This window comes from Diceros bicornis, chromosome 17 (genome assembly GCF_020826845.1).
Source record: "Diceros bicornis minor isolate mBicDic1 chromosome 17, mDicBic1.mat.cur, whole genome shotgun sequence".
Lineage (NCBI taxonomy): Eukaryota > Metazoa > Chordata > Mammalia > Perissodactyla > Rhinocerotidae > Diceros > Diceros bicornis.
The window spans coordinates 45,575,231-45,597,690 of NC_080756.1; the positions used below are offsets into that span (position 1 = coordinate 45,575,231).

General features: G+C 35.4%; 1 protein-coding gene across 4 annotated transcripts in view; it reads left to right on the plus strand.

The window, feature by feature from the left end:
• Nucleotides 1-22,460, plus strand: part of EPS8 (epidermal growth factor receptor pathway substrate 8) — a 170,602-nt gene that overhangs the window by 40,230 nt on the left and 107,912 nt on the right. For 3 of the 4 annotated variants that reach the window (XM_058558699.1, XM_058558703.1, XM_058558704.1), the window contains exon 2: nt 13,683-13,739. The exons of the other annotated variant lie outside the window; for it this stretch is intronic. The gene's annotated coding sequence lies outside the window, so the exon portion shown is untranslated. The remainder of the gene's footprint in view (nt 1-13,682; nt 13,740-22,460) is intronic. 4 annotated transcript variants of the gene reach the window in all.

Sequence of the window (22,460 nt, forward strand, 5' to 3'; positions counted from 1 at the left end):
TAAAAATTGTATATATTTAAAGTATACATGAGATGGTATGATACTTGTATACATTGTGAAATGACTGCCACAATCACATTAATTAACACATCCATTACCTCACATAGTTACCTTTTTTTTTTTTGGTGTGGTATGAACACTTAAGATCTACTCTCTCAGCAAATTCAAGTGTACGATACAGTATTATTAACTCTAGTCACCATGCTGCACATTGGATCCCTAGAACTTATTCATTTTGTGACTGGAAGTTTGTACACTTTGACCAATATCTCCTCATTTTCCACACTCTATAGCCCTTGGCAACCGCCATTCTACTTGCGAATTCTATGAGTTTGACTTTTTTAGATTCCACGTATAAGTGAATCCTAGTATTTGCTAGGAGTACTTGACGTCTGCCTAAAATCTCAGCCCAGTCCAGAGGGGCCAGCTCTGTCTTTTGGAAAATTTTTAAGAGCCCTGATTCGTTAGCTTCTTACTTGATATCAAGGAATGTTGCTGCTGGTTCTGTATTAACTTTGTGCCTCACTCTGGTGACTGGGTTTCTGTCTTGCTTGTATGATAAAATCCTCAACTGCACCCCAGGCCTAGTCAATAATTTCCTGTATTGACTCTTTGTCTTGGCCTTAAACCTGCCCAGAATCCCTTAATTCTCTTTGATTTCCTAAATTTAGCTGACCCTCCCCTCCTTCACACACACTCCAGATTTAAGTCTTGCTTGAGTCTCGGTTTCTTCACCAGCAGTCTAGTTAACATCTAACATGTTATCTGAACTACAGTATAAGTGGAATTTGGTAGAACTGGTACTAAGGAGAAGCGAAGGTATTGGGAGGTACAAACGAGAGAGGGGAAATTGACATGAACATCAGGTAAAGGTATAAAGAGACAGGTACATTTCTTCATTCACAAAGTTGTAAACTTTGTAAAGGCGAGTAAGCCTTTGCCTACTGCTGTATCTCTAGTGGCTGAAACTGTGCCCAGCATTTGGCTTATCCAGTAAATATTTATAGAATGAATGTTTGGGGGACACACTGAAATTGAGTTTGCTTGGAGGACACTGTAATGTGAAATTTTAAGGATTGGGATCATTGTAGCCTAGTTTATTGCTGTAGCTCCATACATTTTTGCTAAATGACTAAGTATTGGGATTCATGGAGTTGAGGCTAGAATGCTGAAATTGATAATGTAGAATCTTGTATGCTGAGCTAAGGATTTGGTTCTTATTATAGGGAAAGAAGCAGAGTTCTAGATCTTATTGTTTACTTTTACTATCTAACATAAGAGATTTGTTCTCTAAGTATACTCTTATTTGAGCTGAAGTTTTCAGAAAGAAAATCCTTTTGATACTAAGGAAAAGAAGGGATGTTTTTACATAAGATGCTCCTCTTTGAGTTAATTTAAGTCCAGTATCTAAATAGGTGGTTAAGTTTCTAAAACATGCTTTGAAAGAATTGGTTGTATGGATAGTCAATATGTTTATATACTTCAATACCGGAAGTATATATCTATGCATTATCATATGAATAATAGCTGTGGTTTCAAGTACTCAGCGAAGTGATGAAAGGCATCCGCGGTTTTCATTCTTGCTGGTCTATTTTGGCATCCTGTGGTATTTAGCTATTCACTGCTTGAGGCTCTTTGAATCTGGGTACCAGAGTGAGTGTTTCTAGGTGTCAGATTCACCTCTTCATCTACCTTTATCTCTGCACTCTGACATGGATCATTATAGGCTATATACACATATACTTTTCAAATACTAGACTAGTATTCCAGGAAAGTGAAACCTATCCAGAGTACAAATCAAATGGTCAAATTGAGAAGAAGAGCTTATCTTGATAGATACACTTAACAACATTTCTTCTGGAGGTGTTATCTTCGTTGACTGCTTATGGGATCAAATCACCTGGATTGTGATGAACGTAGTTTCATGCGTAAATGGGAGAATTTTTTTTTTGTTTTTGCTGCATGTGTGTCTGCCATAGGATAGAGTATAGAGTCAGGCTTGCTAATCAAGGACAGTTGCTTCTGCCAGCTAGGAACTAAAACTGGAGTTGGAATTAGGGCAGGGCCATGGCAAACGCACACTGAGCACCGGAGTGGCAGGTGTGTCCTCTACAGGGTGGGAGCTCGTTGTCACACTCGGCTCCCTGCTTTCTCCTTATCTTCATCCAAGCACCCAGCAGGTTCAGAAAGATAGAGTCCAATTCTCCAGGCAGTCGTCCTAAGCAGGAGGAAACAGAGGAGAGAGATCGTCTGAAATCGTGGATGTGGGGGGCGAAAGGCAGGAGGCTTGAGCTTTCTGAAATGTAAATATCCTCCAGTAGATTCATTTTTCCTAGATGAATCACTATAGTCAGTCTAGAGTTTGTTTACATGAGGAACTGATTCTTTTTAGGCTTCCTGGAGTATGGGAGCACAACTAAAATCTCCTCACCAATGTTGGAAAACTTAGAAAATAAAGAGGAAAATAACCATCCATAAAATTAACGTATAAAGATAATCACTTAATGTTTTTGTATTTTATTTTAATGATGAGCAAGATGCTATACGTTGTTTTGGTGAGAATAATTTGTCTTCCTACCACTACTGATATCATAATTGTTGTTGTTGTCGTCATCATCATCATCGTCAGATATTTATTAATTCCTTGCTATGAGCAAGGCAAGTTCCAGGAACAGTGGAGAAGATAAATAAATGGAAGATGTGGTTTCTTCTTTTAAGGAGATTATTTTCTATGTAGGACTAAACGTATGTCCTAGAAAAACAAAATTATAGTATATGATTTATTCATTCCACAAATTATTATTGAGCTCTCTTATGTGCTAGGCACCGTACTCAGTATTTGAGAAATAATGTTGAATAAGATGTAGTTTCTGCCTTTGAACTTATTGTCCAGAGAAGGTGATAGACAAGAAAATAAGAATTTCAATAAATTGTAATATGTGAATTGTCAGTAAAGTACCACAGACAGCAAGTGCTATAGGAAGATATTATATTAAAAATATGTTGAATAACATATATTCGACAGTGTCGGAAACCATAGCAAAAACATTCTTTTAAGTATTTATTTCTTATGCTGGCCTTCAATGAGAACCCAAGGCATAACCTTAAATAGTCAAATAATAAATAGTTCTGGTAACAGTGAAAGTAATATAGTTCAGGTACACTATATTCAGCTCTTCCAAAAGAACACAAGGATGGATCTTTAGAAATTTGGTTAAATGGGCCTTAAATTCTCTCTAGTTATCAATTGTCTTAGTACTGTATTTGCTTTTGTCTGGAGTTTTATGTTAACATTTGACAAGTGCATGAAATGCTAATGTTCTGTGATATGGATTGAAGAGAAGACCATTTGTTTTATATTCGAGGTTGGCAGTTGTCCTGGTTAGTATTCCATTATGAAATCTGGGAAACGTGATCTGCGTTTTTTTTCTTTTGCCTAGACAATGGATATTTCCATCTCTGCAAGGAGGGAATTTGAATGAAAGAGAAAAAGCTTAGGTCCATTATACCTTGGCTATTTTGTCTTTACCTCATAAAACTTGTTGCAGAATAGAATTTTATATCCAGTTATTCCATTTTAAATCAACTTGGTATGTTTTATTTTCTTTATATCAGATGAAAGAAATGAGAACTTACTTGTTTATACCTTATTTGAGTTGTTCAGTTCCAGAGTGAAAAATACCAAGAGAGCCGTGGAATTTCTCTCTCTGGAGATCTTTAAGAAAAGGTGTTCAGATACTTAAGTGTCTGAAATTGTTTGTGTAGAGTTTTGTGTGTTCTACTTTAAAAAAGCAAGATGTATAAAAACCTAGACTTCGAAGATTGGTATTATTAAGGATGATTTTTCTCTTTCTAATCCTAGTCACTTTAGTTTTCCTATGAGGTGAATTTATTTGGTAGTAAATAAATACTTATAATTGGTGAACATTTACTTATGACTATTGCTTACGTAATATCTTAATTTGTATTTGGGAAGCATTTTGCTGTTTTCAGAACACTTTTATGTTATTATATCATTTGAGCCTCGGAGCTCTTATGTAGTAGACAAGGCTAGTTTTATGGTTATCCCCCTTTTGCTGATGAGGAATCTGAGGATAAGAGGTTATGGGACCTGCCTGCGGGTGTGAGTTATTAAGTGGTGGGGTTTGGCACAGGCAATTTGATAGCAAATTCTTCCCCCTTTTTAGTATGTATGAGGCACTAATTTTTTTCTTAAATGAGTATTTGTTCTAAGTCAAAATCAGTTCTGTGTAGATTCTGGCGAACTGGATGATATCTCTGGGCCATTGCTGTCTCCTTTCTGCAAGCTGAATGACCACTGGGGGAAGGGAAAATATGTTTGGGGCTCCCCAAGTTATTATTTCATCAGTTGCTTCTTTCTTACCAATGCAGTGTTATAGATGGTAATTGGGGGTTCTCAGATCAGTTCATAGAAATAATTTAACTTATAAAATTACCAAATTGATATTATTGGAACTAACTTGCTGCTCATAAAATAATATGGTTTGATGTTTAAACATAGGTTGAGTTTCTAGGAAACAGGGAATGAGTTTGTTAATGTACTAAGATTAAGTACTTTCACATAACCATATTAGCTATATACAATATCCACTTCACTTGAGCATTGACAAATTAGACTGGGCACTTAAGAGGACCAAAATAACATGTTGATTAACTATTGAGTGCTTTACATTGGAGCCACAGTTTACATAAGTTAAGTTTTGAAGTTAACAGGGCTAAATGTGTACAACGAATAAAATCTCTAGGAAGAAAATGAGGATGTATTATTGAGGGTTACTATGCTAGGCTTCATGTGTTGAAATAATTTTACCCTGTAGTTCTGGTTTAGGAAGTTTATTTTTTTTCTGAAAATTTACTACATACATACTAGATAGTGACTGGAGAAAATTTGCAAATGTCAGAAAAGGGCAAAGAAGAAGATAATCCCTTGTGACCCTTCTGTTTGAGAACGTTTTCGGTAAGAGGAGAAAGGTGAAGTCATTTTAGAAGAAAGAGTTAGTGATTACAGCACTGGAATGACTGACGTAATTCAGGAGCATGCAGAGAGGAGCTGGGAGTAGGAGGATATGCCTTGGGGGATAGTTGTAGGTAAGTGTGTTGAGCTCAATTATGGTGGACCATGAATTCCAGGATAAGAGAGTTACTGTTATCAAAGGAAGGGATTCCAGAGCTGGTCTAGCCCAGGACTCTTGTTTTACAGGTGAAGAAACCAAATTGAGTTATTCAGATTAGTTAGTGGAGGAATTGGGTCTGGAACCCAGGTTTCTTGATTATTAAGCTAACGTTGCTTCTATTGTGTGATCTCATATGTTGCCATTGTTGGTTCTGTGACAGAGGACAACAGAGTAAAAGGAGGGCTCTTTAAGAGTAAACGTTCAGTCTTAGAAAAAGGGGAAGTTATTTGAAATGGGAAGACCAGTTAAGCTTATTTTGATCATCCAGGCGTGAGGTGATACAGAGTGACAGAGATCGAGAAGTCAGTAAGGACCAGAGTTGCATGCTGGGTGATGAGGAGAAAGGAAGTGCCATTAAAATGAATAGGTAAATTTGGAGAGTAAACTCATTTTATGGGGAAGATCAGGTTCAGTTTTGAATAAATTAGGACATCAAGGAGAAATGTTTTATTAAGCAGACAAGAATATGGGGCTGATATTATACATGTTCAATTCTATTTGCAGATAATGAGGATTAACAAGTAGGATAGAGTAGGACTAATCTCTTCACACGGTACAACTGAGGGCAATTTAATTCTAGAAAATCTCCCTCTGACTGTTGCCTTAAGAAAAAATAAGTTATTAGATGTGTCACTGAATGAAACATCTGGTTGATTAACTAGTGTGGGTACACTCACTTCAAAAAGACCTTTACTGGCCTTATTTTTATAATTGTATGATGCTTCTTTTTCTCCAGTAAAAGTATTAGTTGCATGTACAACGCCATGTAAAACCTTGTGTGTTACAGAAAATGGTGTGACCCTTCAGCCATCGCCAGAGTGGCTGTGTGAGATTTTATGATGTGATCACATTTTTTGTTATGATTGTATTTCAGTTTAATAAAGTTAACTAGTTTCATTTGGATAATGTATTTGCACTAGTCTCTCATCACTTGTTGTTTTTAAACTTATATGTATGGGGGTAAAACCAAATATAACAGCTGTTGACATTTCTAAGAGATGGTGTTGGTGTTAGTGCTGCAGAATTGATTTTGACTCCTGGTGACCCTGTATATAGCAGAGCAGAACCCTGCTCAATCTTTTTTGCGCCATCCTCTCACCTCCCGGTGCTATATCAGACAATGCTCTGCTGATATTCATAGGGTTTTCATGGCCAAATTGCTTTGGAAGTGGGTGCCAATTCCTTCTTCCTAGTCTGTCTTAATCTAGAAGCTCCGCTGAAACCTGTCCACCAGAGGTGACCCTGCTGGTATTTGAAATGCTGGTGGTATAGCTTTCAGCATCACAGCAACACACAGCTGCCATGCTATGACAACTGACAGGCAGGTAGTGTGGTTCCCTGACTGAGAAACAAACCTGGGCCACCAGGGTGAGAGCACTGAATCTTAACCACTGGACCACTAGGGCTGGCTAAGAGGTAGTGAACCTGAGCTATTTATATGGCCCATGAAGATTCTCAAGATGGGGCCATTGTCTTTGTTTACCTTCTCTTTGTATATTTCTAAGAATTTCTAAGACTTTTAAACATATTTATTAACTTTATCCATTACTAACCAGTTTACTTAAATTCTGGGTCCTAGATGTTCCCGTAACCTGTGTTCCAGCATTTATGACACTATGTTGTAATTATCTGCCTAGGTTTGAATCCAAGCTTTACTACTTAGTAGCTATTTGAATTTACAAGTTATTAGAATTCTCCATATTTCAATATTCTCATTTCTAAGACAAGACAGTATTACTACTTATTTCATGGGCTTGTGAGAATTAAATTATTCAGTATGTCAAACACTGTGAAAAAGAGCCTGCCCCTAGTTTAAAAGAAACTAACGTTGCTTTTAAAAAGCTTATTAAAAAACAAGCTACAGTGACCTCAAGGGGCTTTGAGTCTTTTTTGAAAAGCTTTGTTTACTAGTAGCCTTCTCTTCAGGGGACTCTGAGAACATAGACTGCAGTTAGACAGACCTGGCTCAGATCCTACCTCTACTTTTTGACCTTGGGACTTAACCTCTAAGCCTCAGTGTCTTTACCTGTAAAATGGGAGTAATACTGATACTTACTCTCAGGTGAGTGTAAAGATCACATGAACTAAGGCATATGCTGTGTTTAGTGTGGTACTGGCACAGAGTGCTGTCAGTAAGTGTTAGCTAGTATGTATACTCATGTGTGAATTCAGCAAACACTGATGAAGCACCTGCTACTGTCAGGCACTAGGCACGTGCTGGTGATACAAAAAGAAAAGAAGTCTGCCTCTGTCTTTTTGGAGCTCATATTCCAACTATGGGGCAAATATGTAAACAAATGAGTGACATAACATGCTGTGCTTTAAGGTACATGCAAAGTGCCCTAGGGCATCAGGTGAGTTGGGAGGAAGCCATTCTTTGTTGATACTTTATCTTCAAGGGTAAGAATTTTCTTATAATAGAAGCATTATCAGTAAATCTAATGAATTATTTTGATGTTTTTTAGTGTAGATTGATCTTTCCAATACCAAATGTATTTAGGATGTAACTTAACTTTGGCTATTTAACTGAAAGCATCCTATCTTTAAACTTTTCTAACAATTTTATTTATCTAAAATCTTCACAACTTAGGTAAGTAGAAGTTACCTAATTATAGGCAAAATCTTGTTGTCCTGCTGATTACATAAAGACACTCATAGCTTCAATGTGTAAAAGGGTTTCTTAGCCCATCAGAGTGGATGTGTTTTCCAAATGATCATTTACACCCATGGGAAATACGGTGGCATTTGGCGAGAACCGAGTCTAATATTAGCTAGCATAATGATAATATTAACTAACAGAATAATGATTAGACATTGACAATTAGAATATTAGCTGCTTTGTATTAAACACTGTCTAACAAAAACAATGCTAGGAAATATATATATTTTGTAGTATATATAAAAGATTAAAATATAGAATATCTTGTATATATAATAATTCAAATCCATATATCACACCATTGTATGAAAGAATTTATTTTCCTCATTTTACAGATGAAGGAACTTGAACTTGTTTGAGGTCATGTAAAACTACTAAGTGATAGAACCAAAATTGAATTACAGAGCCTTTCTTCTTTTCACCTTTTTGTGTTGAATGTAATGGTTTCTCACTTAACAGGATTCATCATACAGTAATTTAAATTACAAATGTATTATCCAAACTTCAAGAATTTGAGCCAAAAGTCTATGCTACCATTCTAGCTCATCATGAATCTTCCTAGTGCCAGTTGAAATGAACAAAAAACTTTGGAAGTAAAAAAATCTGAAGTCTGGCAATTTGCTTATGTTTTTAAACAGTCATTACTTTTCCAGTTTCAAGGAAATTGCTGTTTTCAATGTACTAGCAGTACTTAACAATAAAGAGATCGGCCATTACTTACAAACGAAACATAACATTTTAGGTAAGCAATTGAGACAAATATCTACTAGTTGAGACGTTAGTTAGTATTATTATCTAGTCAAAACTTTTTTTTTCTTATAGGAACATGCAGTTAAATGTTAAATTGTTCTTAAAAGTATTTCTATTATAATACTTGAAGTACCTTTTTTCATGTACTGTATTTCTCAGACTTAAAAATATTTTGTATTGTGGAAAATTTGAAATATACAAAGTAGACAGAACAGTATAATGAACCCTTATGTAGCCATCAACTAGCTTCAACAGTTAACTCTTGGCTAATCTTGTTTCATCCATCTCCCCATTTTCTCCCCTCCCTCGTGAAGCAAAGCAGATCTCAGGCATACCATTTCATTTGTAAATATTTCAGTTTATTATTCTAAAAGATAAAAACACTTTTTTAAAAAGACATAACTGTACTTTATCATGCATGAAACTAAAAGTTAATAATTCTTTAATATTATTAAATATTCAGTTAATATTCAATTTGCCAGTGGTTTCATAAAGGTCTTCTTTTTACATTTTGTTTGAATCAGGGTCCAGATAATGCCCATTATGATTGGTTAGTATGTATTTTAATGTCTCTCTTAATATGTAGCTATTCCCCTCCATCTTTTTTTTCTCCTTGCCAAGTATTTATTGGAGAAATTGGATCATTTGCCCCGTAGAATTTCCTACAGCTCGATATTGCTGATTATGTCTCTGTGGTATAGTCTAACATGTCCCTTTATCTTGTGTCTGTTTTATAAAGTGGTAGAAGGATCTAGAGGCTTAATCAAATTTAGATTTTTCTCCCTTCTTTGTCCTTTTTTCCTTCCTTCCTTCTGTTCTTCCTCTTCGTTCTCTTTTCCTCCCTTCACTTTCTCCGTCCTCATCACTTCTTGCTATATGGGTGGTATTTCTTCTTCCTTCAGGAGACATAGAATATGTGGTTGTTTTTCTTTGATGCTAGCAGCTATTATGCCTAAATACTTTACTTTATTAGGAGTTGCAAAGTATGATATTTTAATTGTCATTTTATCTTGGTTTATCTGGAATACTTCTATAAAGAAAAACTTCCCCTCATCGACTATTTGTTTAGCTAATTGTACAATTTGTATAAAAAAGTTTGGATAAATGCTTGATTCTTTCTCAGTTTCTGAGTTTTTAATGGTAGGAGTCATTGGGGGAATTTTGATATATTTATGAAAAGCACTTGGAAAATATAGAATAGTTATCAAACCAAATCCTAAACACGTATTGATAAACTAAAAAAAAAGGAAAATAATCAGTTTTGGAGGAATATGGAACAGTTTTAATGATAATAGCTTTTAAAAAAAATCAGTGTGTGATGCTTTGAGAAGTATACTTTCTCTACAAGACAGTACGTCATTAGGCATTTCGTTAATCAGCATGTTAAATCAGGATAGTAATGGATCCCCCTCATAGGGTTGGTGTTGAGGACTGAATGAGTTCATATGTTAGGCACTTAGAACAGAGCCTGGAACATAGTAATCTCTCAGTAAATGTTAACTGTTGCTGTTGTCTGTATTTTTCTTTGCTATTATAGCAGAAAGAAAGGAGGGAGGCAACTTTTGATGCTTATTTTTATCCATATTATAGAATCTTACTTTTGATATATACTTTTTCTCATCCATTTCATATGTTCCAGCCTTTTTAAAGTCACATTTGTAACCCCCACTAAATTAAAGTGTCTAGGCATTGCGCATCAACAGTTGGTAACATCATACAAAGAGAGACCACCAAACATTTTATGTCCCTGGCTTATATCCCTCTATTATACAACTAAGTAGTCTTAAAGTTTATTTATATATGTGTTTGCTGTTGAACTGTAAGCTTTTGAGTGAAGAGACTTACTTTGTACTATTGTGTCTAATGTAGTGCTTGGTAATAGTTATGTGGCCTGAGCCCTTAATCCTTATATTTATTTCATTAACTATACTAATATTTCATTTCTCAGCTTTACTTAGTAATATGCTTTTCAAATTTACAAACAAGTGAATTTCCTCACCTATTTAACTACATGAATTAAAGTATAATCTTTTAAATATTACAACTTTATTTTTTAACTATTAGGATCGTAATTTTTCTGACAAGCATCAAGTACTTTCTAGCCTTCTTAAACAGAATATAACTCATTACTATGCATAGTATCTATTTGGGTTGTAATAAAGTGTATCCTTGGAGGCTATTGATATATGCATGGTATATGGTTCTATATCAGATATTCTCAGGACATCTTATAAATATTTTTGTTGCACTTTATGTCTTATTTTTCTCGTTACTATAGCCCGCCCATTTATTTCTGCTATCGTTTCTTTCACTACCTCTAGCAACCCTAGCTCCCCAAATTCAAATTTAATGCTTCTAAGCAATGCTTCTAACCTGCTGTGGATTAATTTGATTACTGACTTCAATAGAACTTTTTCTAAAATGAGATTTAAAAAGCTTGAAGGCATCTTCTCGGAGTAAAATGCAGAAGTTTAGAACATAAACTGTGTGACATCTACTTAACTAGTCATCTAACTTTTTAAAAAATTTTGTTTTATTGAGGTCACATTGGTTTATAACACTGTGTAAATTACAGGTGTACATCATTATATTTCGACTTCTGTATGGACTACATTGTGTTCTCCACCAAAAGTCTAGTTTCCGTGTGTCACCATACATATGTGCCCCTTTACCCCTTTGCCCTCCCCCCATTCCCCTTCCCCTCTGGTAACCACCAATCTGTTCTCTGTATCTCTGTGTTTGTTTCTTGGTTTATCTTCCACATGAGTGAAGTCATACGGTAGTTGTCTTTCTCCCTCTGACTTATTTTGCTTAGCATAATACCCTCAAGGTCCATCCGTGTTGTCACAAATGGCACAATTTTATCTTTTTTTAGCCATATAACTTTTTATTTTTTAATTTATTTTTTATTGAGGTAACATTGGTTTGTAAGATTGTATAAATTTCAGGTGTACATCATTATATTTCGATTTCTGTGTAGATTACATCATGTTCACCACCCAAAGACTAATTACCATCCATCGCCATACACGTGTGCAAATAACCCCTTTCACCCTCCTCACTCCCGCGGTCCCCTCTGATAACCACCAATCCAATCTCTGTCCCTGTGTGTTTGTTTGTTGTTGTTGTTAGCTTCTATTTGTGAGTGAGATCATATAGTATTTGACTTTCTCCCTCTGACTTATTCTGCTTAGCATAATACCCTCAAGGTCCACCCATGTTGTTGCAAATGGCAAGATTTCATCTTTTTTATGGCTGAGTAGTATTCCATTGTATATGTATACCACATCATCTTTATCCATTTGTCCCTTGATGGACACCTAGATTGCTTCCAAGTCTTGGCTATTGTGAATAATGCCTCAGTGAACATAGGGGGTGTATATATCTTTACACATTTGTGTTTTCTTGTTCTTTGCATAAATACCCAGCAGTGGAATAGCTGGATCTTATGGTAGTTCTATTCTTAATTTTTTGAGGAATCTCCATACTGTTTTCTATAGTGGCTATAACAGTTTGCACTCCCAACAGCAGTGTTATGAGAGTTGCCTTTTCTCTACATCCTCTCCAACACTTGTTATTTCTTGTCTTGTTAATTATGGCCATTCTAACAGGTGTGAGGTGATAGCCCATTGTAGGTTTGATTTGCATTTCCCTAATAATTAGTGATGTTGAACATCTTTTCATGTACCTTTTGGCCATCTGTATATCTTCTTTGGAAAAATGTCTCTTCAGATCTTTTGCCCATTTTTTAATTGGGTTGTTAGTTTTTTTGTTGTTGAGATATGAGTTCTTTATATATTTTGGAGATTAACCCCTTATCAGATATATGGTTTGCACATATCTTCTCCCAATTGTTAGGTTGTCTTTTCATTTTGTTGATGGTTTCCTTTGCTGTGCAGAAGCTTTTCAGTTTGACGTAGTCCCTTTGTTTATTTTTTCCATTGTTTCCTTTGCCTGGTCAGACATGGTACTTGAAAATATGCTGCTAAGACAGATGTCAAAAAGCGTACTGCCTATGTTTTCTTCTAGAATTTTTATGGTTTCAGCTCTTCCATTCAAGTCTTTCATCTGTTTTGAGTTAATTTTTGTGTATGGTGTAAGATAATGGTCTACTTTCATTTTTTTGCATGTAGCCGTATAACTTTTTAATTTACTTCATGACTCTGCTCAGGTTGTCATATATGTGTGGCATATATGACACACATAGGCAAGTGAGATTTTATCATATTAGGATCTTAACAGAAGAGTGAAATGCTAATCTTCTGTATTTCCATACTGTTAACTTTTAGAGTTGGAATTCAAATTCAGATCTCCTGTACTCCAAAGTCCATTTTCGTTTCTGTTAGACTCATGTGACAAAGAAGTTAACACTGTTAATTATTACAGTTCTTTGCGATGATATAGTATTAATGATAGTTTTTGATTTAAAACACAGACTCTTTGTCTTTGTCTTATCGGCATTTTTCTTTATCTTAGCTTCGAAAAATTTTTCAGACGTGTGGATTCTTTAAACATCTAGTGGATAGGCACATATTCAAAATGTATTTTCAACATTGTAAGTAACATAAGTATAGGTCATTTAATAACATGTGCTTTGAATATGGGTCTCCTTTTTAAATACCCTTGTTACTATGTTTTTTTATAGGCCTTGAGCTGAATATACATGTCCAACTACATATAGGAAGTAATTGAATGGGCCTATTTTACTCACAGTTTGTAAAATGCCAGAAAATATTAAAAAGAGACAAAATAAAGTACTTTTGAGGCATTTGCAGTTAGACATGGATTCAAATCCTAGTTTAATTCTTAGAATCTTAGTTTGACTAATACTTCCCAGAGTTACTGCCAGGATTAAATCAAGTAGCATGTTAATGTGTCTATCACAATGTTTGATCCTTCCTGATCTCTTTCCTCTGTATCTTTTATATCCATGTAATTTTGAATGTAGATAAAAAGAGAACAAAAAGTATAAGTAAAAAAGAACAAAATGTGTTTATTGAGCAAAAACAACTATTGCCTGCTGACAGTGCTTCAAAATGTATGATTTTTTACCTTTATTCATTTATTTTTATGTGCAGAACTCTCATTGGACTGAAGTGGAAACATAAGAATTACAGCATATTTTCATTTTTGAGGTGAGTTCATTTGTAGAAAATTAGTGTATTTAAAGCAGTCTGCCGTTTCTTAGGAAATTTTGTTATTTGCATGTACTCAGAGAAATATTACGATTATTCATGAAACGCAGGTCATGTGGAGTGGTGGTGAGAGCCTGAGGCTGAGTCTGGAGCTCGCCCCAACACCCAGCTCTGCTGCAGGGGCCCTCGGTGTGGTGGCACTGGTCACTTGGCTTCATTGTGTCACTTTGCCTATTTTTTAAATGGGATTGATATGGCTGTTGGCTCTGCTTACCTTCCAGGTTACATGTTGTGAGAATAAATTGAGATCATGGATGTGAAAGTGTTTCATTAAGAAAAATACACAGTAGAGGTATTAATATTGTATACTGTCACAGTAAATTAAACAGGAATTAACAGTTACACGCAGAGAATCTTTTTAAGTAGGAAATTTTTGAATGCAGTTGTAGCCTAATGCCACTGGAACAGTGCTACAACAGGGCCAGCTTATACTTTGTTTCAGAAAAAACCGGCAAGCAAAAAAGAAGTGGAAGAGGAGGAAGAGGAAGAGGAAGAGGAAGCGGCAGAGGAAAGAAAACAAAAGCAAACCAAGTAGATGGTCTCGAAAGCGTTGACATTTTTAGAACTACAAATTTCTTTACTGACTAAGAAATATTTGAAGATTGTTAAATCTATGGATTACTAAAAATGTATTTTCCGTTAAAAACCTGGTTACGTTATTTTCAGTATTTTTACATTCATTACTTTACATTCTTGCTTTTGGAAAAAAATCTAGTTCTGATTTTTTCCTTCTCTAGGCTTTTAGCCATTCCTCTGGATGCCTTAGTGTATTTCATACGAGGCTTAGTAAAACTGAAGGGTGTTTCTTCTAACTCCATCGGGCTTTTGTTTGTTTGGTTTTCTTTTTAACTTCCTTTATTTCTCTCATTGTTCTTCAGCTCACCCAGCACATGTCATCGTCTTATCTCTGGGCTGAGGTTTTTTCACATCTCCTCTTATTCTTGGTCTCCCAAGTTGTATACCTAGGCTTTTTAAAGGTGCCAGGATACTATTTAGCAAAGGTAATTACTATATTTCTTTCTAGTAACTATGTTTTGGGAGTATTTACCTATATATCTTGGGAAAGCAATACTGGTCAGATGGTAGTAAAAGGACTATCTTCGCATACTCTGTTGTTTAGATGTTATCCTATTCTAGTATGGTGGTCCTTACTCTGTAACTAGATGATCTGGTCATCTTTTGTCTAATCTTGTAGCTGCTGACTATCGCTGTGTCTTACTCTAGGAGAAAATGTTCTATTTTCCTCACACAGTTTACTTCTTCAGTTCCTTGCTCAGTGACTGAGGGGGCTGTGTCAGGGCCCCTCACAATGATGAGCGAGCTGTCTGTCCTTGGATCTTCAGTGCTGGCTCAACTGTTTTAATCCTCCTGCTGCCACTGTACCCTCTAAGTTACTGCTTGGCTGACTCATCTAGCAGCTGCTTTGGTGTTCTCTTTATACAATGGCAAATCATGTTCTTTTGTATCTTTAAGAAATGTTGTTTCTTACTTAGTAAACAATTGGCTTATTTAGTTTCGCTTATAAGTCATTTCTTTGGTTTCCCGGAAAAGTAATTGACCAGGTCAAAGAAATATAGTTGTGGGAGGCTTTTACTAATTTTTATTTTTTTTTAGATAGTGAGTTTAGGATGTAGCAGAAAGGCCTGGGTTCATAGTCTTCACCATCTAATCCCTGTAAAATTTTGGGCATGCACCCTCTCTGAGCCTCAAACTTCATAGCTGTAAAATGGGTGTGGTGTTACCTGTATCGTAGAATTGTTGGGATTAAATGAGATAGCATATAGAAAGTGCCTAGTACAGTATGGAGCACAAATACGCACTTAGGTAATTATCATCATTGCTGATTTCTCCTCCTCATGTTGTCGTTACTGTCATGATAAAGTGGTAAAGCCCAAAGGGGGTTTTGTACCAGTGAGCTCAGAACAGAATGCAGTGTTGATGAAGGTCTCCTGCTATTTTAGTAGATCACCATGAGAAATTGTGTGTAGTCATGGGTTCTCTGATGCACCGTTCATCTGAAAGTCCAGGACTAGAGAAGGGCCAACATATCTGACTGAGATTACTACAGGTTTATGGAAATGGGTTAACTGGTCCCTAATGAGCTGTTTCTGGGAATAGTGCTACAGTTTTATGAAATATAAAGTTTAACTTTAGACTTAACTGCCCTCCAAAGTAGTTATTTAAACTGTTTGCCTCTGCAAAAACAACAAAAATTGTTAACCACTTTTAAAAAATCTGTCTTTTCTGTGTGTGTTTCTGTTTTATGGATAAGATGAAAAAATTCTCACCTGAAATCAGATTTTAAAGAACAGACATATATAGTGATTAATCACCCAGCTTCCTTTTGCCTGCACACAGGCACACTGTATTTTTTCTTTCACGTACAGCTGTGGGGATTAGATAACAGCACATCAAGTGGCTTCTTGCTGTCAGTTTGGGGATGATTGAAATTACTGACTCTTATGTGAAAACTGAATGAAATCTTTTTATGTGAGAATACTAGAAAAAATATGATTCTATTCAGAAAATACCCTAGCTCTTTGAATCTTTAGCGTGGAGTTCACATGTAGTGAAAAAAGCCCTGAGTGAAACATTTAAAATGGTGAAAAGCTTATTTTAAAGTTTTGTATTCTGAATTTAACTCTTCAAAATACTTGGAAAAGATAGTAAACATTTCTGAGATGACAAGGCTTCTGTTTAGGAGGTTTGATTAAATCAGTGAAAACCTTGAATAACAGTTGCCCAGAACATTTTGATTATTCTGTCCGAAAAGGATTTATTTCCATATCATATAAGGACGTGCCTTTAAGATACTATAAAATATATTGTTGATTGAACTTTTTGCCTGAGATGCATTTCTGAAATGAGTAAGTGGAATATTTTAAATGTCATATGGAAGCTTGTCATTTCTGAATCCATTTTTAAAGTGGTATGCAACATCTAATAGATCTTTTGTGATATTGAATATTTTCTTTTTTTTTTAAATTTTATTTATTTATCCCCCCTCCCAAAGCCCCAGTAGATAGTTGTATGTCATAGCTGCACATCCTTCTAGTTGCTGTACGTGGGACGCGGCCTCAGCATGGCCGGAGAAGTGGTGCGTTGGTGCACGCCCGGGATCCGAACCTGGGCCGCCAGCAGCGGAGCGCGTGCACTTAACCGCTAAGCCACGGGGCCGGCCCAAGATTTTCTTATTTACGTGTAGATAAGGGAGGTCATGCATTTCTCTATTTTTTTAATTATATGGGAGGTGCAATTATTTTCTGAGGAGGGGTGAAGGAAAAGAGGGGCCGTATTATAACTTGAGAATACGGTTGTTGTGGGGAATATGATGTGGAACCAAGAAGAAAGGAAGTGTTAATCAGCAACAGTCAGAGACCAACTAATACTGATAAAAATTTGTAGTGTGCCCAATTGTCAAGTTAGTAATTCTCCTTAGTAATACAGGAAGCAAATGTAGAGAAGGCTAGAGTAAAGTTTAAAGGTCCCTACCATCAAAAAGTTCACAGGTTCAGTTACAAATTAGAATTATTTATCTTAAAGCCCCTTAGTGTCTAAGCTGTCTGCAGACATGAACAGTCTAGTTCCAGTGTATCTCATTGAATCTTTATTTTCAGATTATCTTCAAGTATGTAGCTCAGTGCTTGGAATATATGTTGGTTAAATTAATCATCAGATGGAATCCAGTGCTCAAGGGCAAGGCTGTGTTTCTATTCTTCTCATAGTGATTAACAGCACACCTTTTACCTACGGAGGAATTACATTGGTCTTCTCTTCAGAAACCATGTAAATAAGAAGGGAGTATAGAGAGGAATATTTAAAGTGTTGGAAAACCAAAACCACCAACCTAGAATACTGTATCCAGCAAAATTATCACTCAAAATTGAAGGAGAAATAACTACTTTCTCAGACAAAAAACACCACCACAACTGGGAATTTGTCTCCAGTACACTTGCCTTGAAAGAAATGTGAAAAGAAATATGATTTGTAAATATTCCAGTCTGTGGCTTGTCTTTTTATTTTCTTAGTTGTGTCTGTTAGCACATTTTTATTGGCTTGAATATTTTGCTACCAAAGTTTGATATCAAAATATATTGTGCTTCAAATGTTTCTGGAAATAGTATTCTGAAGTGACTATTTTCACTTAAACGTATTCAGAATCTTAGATGTGTAATGTTCTTTTGTTCAAAGTAATGTTCAAACTAAGTCACAAAGCATAAACATTGGCCTTGTATTTTCATGCAAAAGTATGTGCTCTCCTCAAGTAGATATGGTGGTGTTAGGAGTAATGCCTGACCTTTCAAATTCAGTTAATGACTCAGCACCCAGGAGAATGTTCCTGATTATTGTTGCTGTGTTTTTCTAACATCCTCTAAGGTTCTTTGTTGTGAGGAACAAATTACCTTTCCGTGCATCAGGAATCAATGTTATTAAAAGGGCCACTGCTGTAGTTTCTTTAAGCTTCATCTCTTGGACTGTTATTAGTTTGGCAAAGGTCACTGTGTAAATTATAACATAGGTGCACCCCCAAATCACTCCCTGGTTTGAAAACGGAATCTATGAATTGGCTTCTGTGTCTGTTTTGAGTTATTACCATGGTGATGAATAGTCTGCTTGGTTTTATGGTTGGCATGATTCTTCCAGGTTAAGTCACCTGTGTTTTCTTACTACCAGTTGCCCACACTGTGGGCAACAGTTAAATTTCCATCACTAAAAAGCAAGTAGTTAGAGCTCAAAACTAGTGATTTAGTAGAATTAGCTACATCAATGTTTTTAATCTTTTGATTATTTCCTTTTAGTGCTATCTAGCAGGAGTTGACTCATTTCACACCACGTTAAACCTTGCCATTGCCATCAGAATTGGTGGGGAATTGCTATCCTATACTGCAGTTGTAAATTTTTCATGATTTGTTGAAGTATTATGGGAGAGGGAAAAGGAAACTGACAAAAGCATCTTGATAAAGGAAACTAGACTTATCCATTCTTGATTTAATGAGTCAACATTTCAAATACTTGGCTTTACTGTACTTACATAGGCTGTGGCAATGGGTCAGCTATCTTAAAGTTAAACCTGTAGGTATCTACAAACATTACAAGAAATGTTAAGGTGTTTCAGTTAGGTTTAAAATATAACACAGGAAAAGAGGAGGGATGAACACCAGCAAAACAATGAATTTAGGGTAATAAAATGAGTTGTTATTGGGAAATATCTACTATATACCAAATGGTCAAACTGGATATAATGAGAATTTCCTACATGGGGTCAATGCTCCTATAGCAAATCCAGCTGTGTAAAATCCTACATGTTTCGAAATTAAATCAGCCAGGAAAACCATCAGAACCCCAGATGCCACAGGCCTTGTGAGAAATTTAAACAGAACTGTAGTTACTTGTGCACGACTCAGACTTAACTAAACAAATTAATAAGATTTCCTGAGTGGAATGGTGGTTTAAGGGAGCTAGTGAATTTCAAACCCTGAAAAAATACAACTTACTGAATTACAGTTGTTCTTATCTATTTAATAATTTAAATCTAAGGAGTCATACGGAACAAAGTTTAAATTAGTTCAGTTCTGGTATAATATGTCTTCTCTAACTCGTAACTCTTGGTAATCAAAGTGGTTTTCCATTTAATTAGTTTGAATTGAAGAGATTTTCCTCTCTTTTATTTCTATGTTATAAAATTGTAATAATCATTCTGCTTCTAGGATGACTATGCGATTTCGTTTATACCTAATTTAGTACACACTGCATAGTAGGTACTCCGTAAGTCTTTGTTTATTTATTCTTTCTTTCTGGGGGCAAAGTAGGGCAGGATAACTAATCACCAACTTAAATTAAATAAATAAAAAAGAGAGATAAAGCTACAGACTGTCACTTCAAAACCTGCATCTTATTGCCATCTCACTATTTTGAGGAATGCCCACTGTATCACTGATGTCTCCAGCAAGAAAGTATTCTGTATGCATGTATGTATGTACATTATGTATGTATGTCTCTTCAGTCTTTGCTGTTACTCTGTAGATATCCAGGCCTTTTGACAAAACCTGCCACTTCCCTCTTGACTATTTGTCATAAGCCCACCCAGCATGTATCACTATGGAACTTTTGTTCTATTCTTTTACTTGGACTTTGGTACATATTTGAACCCTATTCAGTCAGTGCTGCCTTCTCCAGGTGATTTGTTTTAAGATTTTCTGCCCTGCCAACCACGGGGACTGAATTTTATATCCCACAGATGAATTCAAAATTCTCCGCCCCCTCCCCAAATCCCATCACTCTATCATCCTTGACAATAATGATCTCTCTTGTTTCTTGCTGTTTTTCTGCTCGTATTCTTTGTTCCTCAACTTGGCCTTCGTATGAAAGAAACACTTCATCCTTCTTGCTTTATCAGGCTTTTTAATTTCTGTTATGATATAATCTTCAGATATCAGCTCCAACAAAGCCTTTTTAACGTTACTGGAAAAGAAGAAGCAATTTGCTTCCTGAAACTTTTCTGTTTATTTAGTTTTTATGGCTGACTCCTCACTGGCCTTCATATTAAAGTCTTGTGATCCTTTGCTTATATTTAAGTATGATTTTATTAAGTAGACTTACACTGTGTTCAATGTTTGTACATATATCTGTGCTACTTGTATGCTTGTAGTATGTGTATCTATATCTGTAATACAGATTCACCTAAAAGGGGGATTCTACGTCTTATTTATGAACCAATCAGCATACTCATGTGAGATAAATTTCAACACATGTTTAAGACAGACATCCAATAAATATATAATAAATACTTGTTTATTGACAGAGCTTTTGAATTTGAAAATTTCATGTTTATCCTCTCATTCATACATTTTTTCCCTCATGCATCATTCTGTTCTTTGGTGATGAATCAGGGCTGTTGTAAAGAGGTTTTTACAGGTCTGATGTCTAAGGTCAGTACTGAGCAGTGGGTGAGTCACCATATGACTAAGAGTCATTGGTGGAACCCCATTGTATTATTTTAAAAGGGTAATAAAAGTATGAGAATTAAGAAGAATAACGCAAGTGAAAGCGCAGTGTAAACTATATAGTGTGTGTGCACGCTCACACACACTCCGAGAGTGATTTCAGGCAATGCAAATTTAGTGGTATGAGTATGTTGCTGCTGTAATTGCTGACATTTCCCATAAATGAGTAGAAATCAGTTTAGAGATCTAGCAGGTAAGTCTGAGGTCTGCTGGCTTATCCTGATTTATTGGCGTGGATCTATGGGCAGGTGGTATTCTAATGGAATGCAGAATAGTGTTTGCCTTGAGGTAAACAAAGTGGATTTCTTTTTTTTTTTATGTTCCCTAATAGGATACCTAAGAATAAATGATCCTCTGTAGATGTTGAATTTTATTTCATTGTTAAATCAATCAAAATGACATAAAGTGAACTGAAGACTCATTATTTTCATTCATCGTATGCTATTTTAATTTTAGGGAGGGGGAACCTTGAAGATTGATAGGTTTTAAAAATAAAATAATGTCCATTACTTGCAGACACTGAGATGTCTATAAACAGGCCCCCTTACAAAATGGAGCAATGCTAAGAGACTTTGTGTGGGAATATGCGTATGAATGTGTCTTTCTAAAAGATCCATGTAAAAATCTACTTAAAATCCATGTATGTGACTATTTCATATGTACTTCTTATACCGCAGAAGCCAAATTTTAAAATAGAGTTATATCTGATTTCAATTAATTTCTATATTTAAAGATATAGAAAGCTTTTGACAAAATTTATTTATATTCAGAACAACTACCTTGTTCTGTCTGAATCTTAGTCTTCCCTAATATTGAAGTCAATTAATGGAGACTTTTTCGTGGTTTGAAACATACCATATATGTAAAGTGCACAATTTATCCTGGGAGTCTGAGATGAGGAATAGATTTTGACATCAAGTTCTGAAAGTTTGTAAGCCTTGGGGATTGACTGACTGACTCATGGGTGATATTTTGATTTCATATTAAGAAGCCATAGAACTTTTCTGTTTTGTCAGTGAATACTCAAAGTCAGTGAGAAATAAAGAAGAACGACAACAGGCATCCTTACATAACTGAAGCAATGGTTTAGTACCAGCATAGTCAATGTATTGGTTACCTTAAAACTTAATTCTGTGTTCACAGTAAAAATTAAGGTGTACCCTCTTTGGGACGGATGAAGTAGCATTAGGTTGATGTGTAAGCTTTATCTTCTGAGGTATAAAATAACCTTACTTGGGAGTTGGTCAAAACGGTGCTTTTGGTTTTGGATTAGTTAATTATAATTAGAATAATCTAGGCAGATATATAGAAAGGATTACCACATGCTTCAGATTTATAAAAAGATAAACAGATGTGGTTGTTAATTTAGAAATAATGTCTGATAATATTGAGAGTACAGAAAGACCTAATCTACCTTTTTAAAAAATATATATGGGTATAAAATAGGTCTTATATTTTCTAAGTTAGAACTTGGCACTGAAAACATAAATTCAAGATGTATGTTTGTTTTGGTCTAGAAGAAAAATCTTATGCACATTTATGCCTTATACACACACAGTAAAAAAAAATCCATGCTGACAACTAACAGAATGAGTCCTCTTGATCTAAAAGAAAAGAAAAAAGGTGAGAAATCAGCAAGAAAATTTTGAAAAAGTTA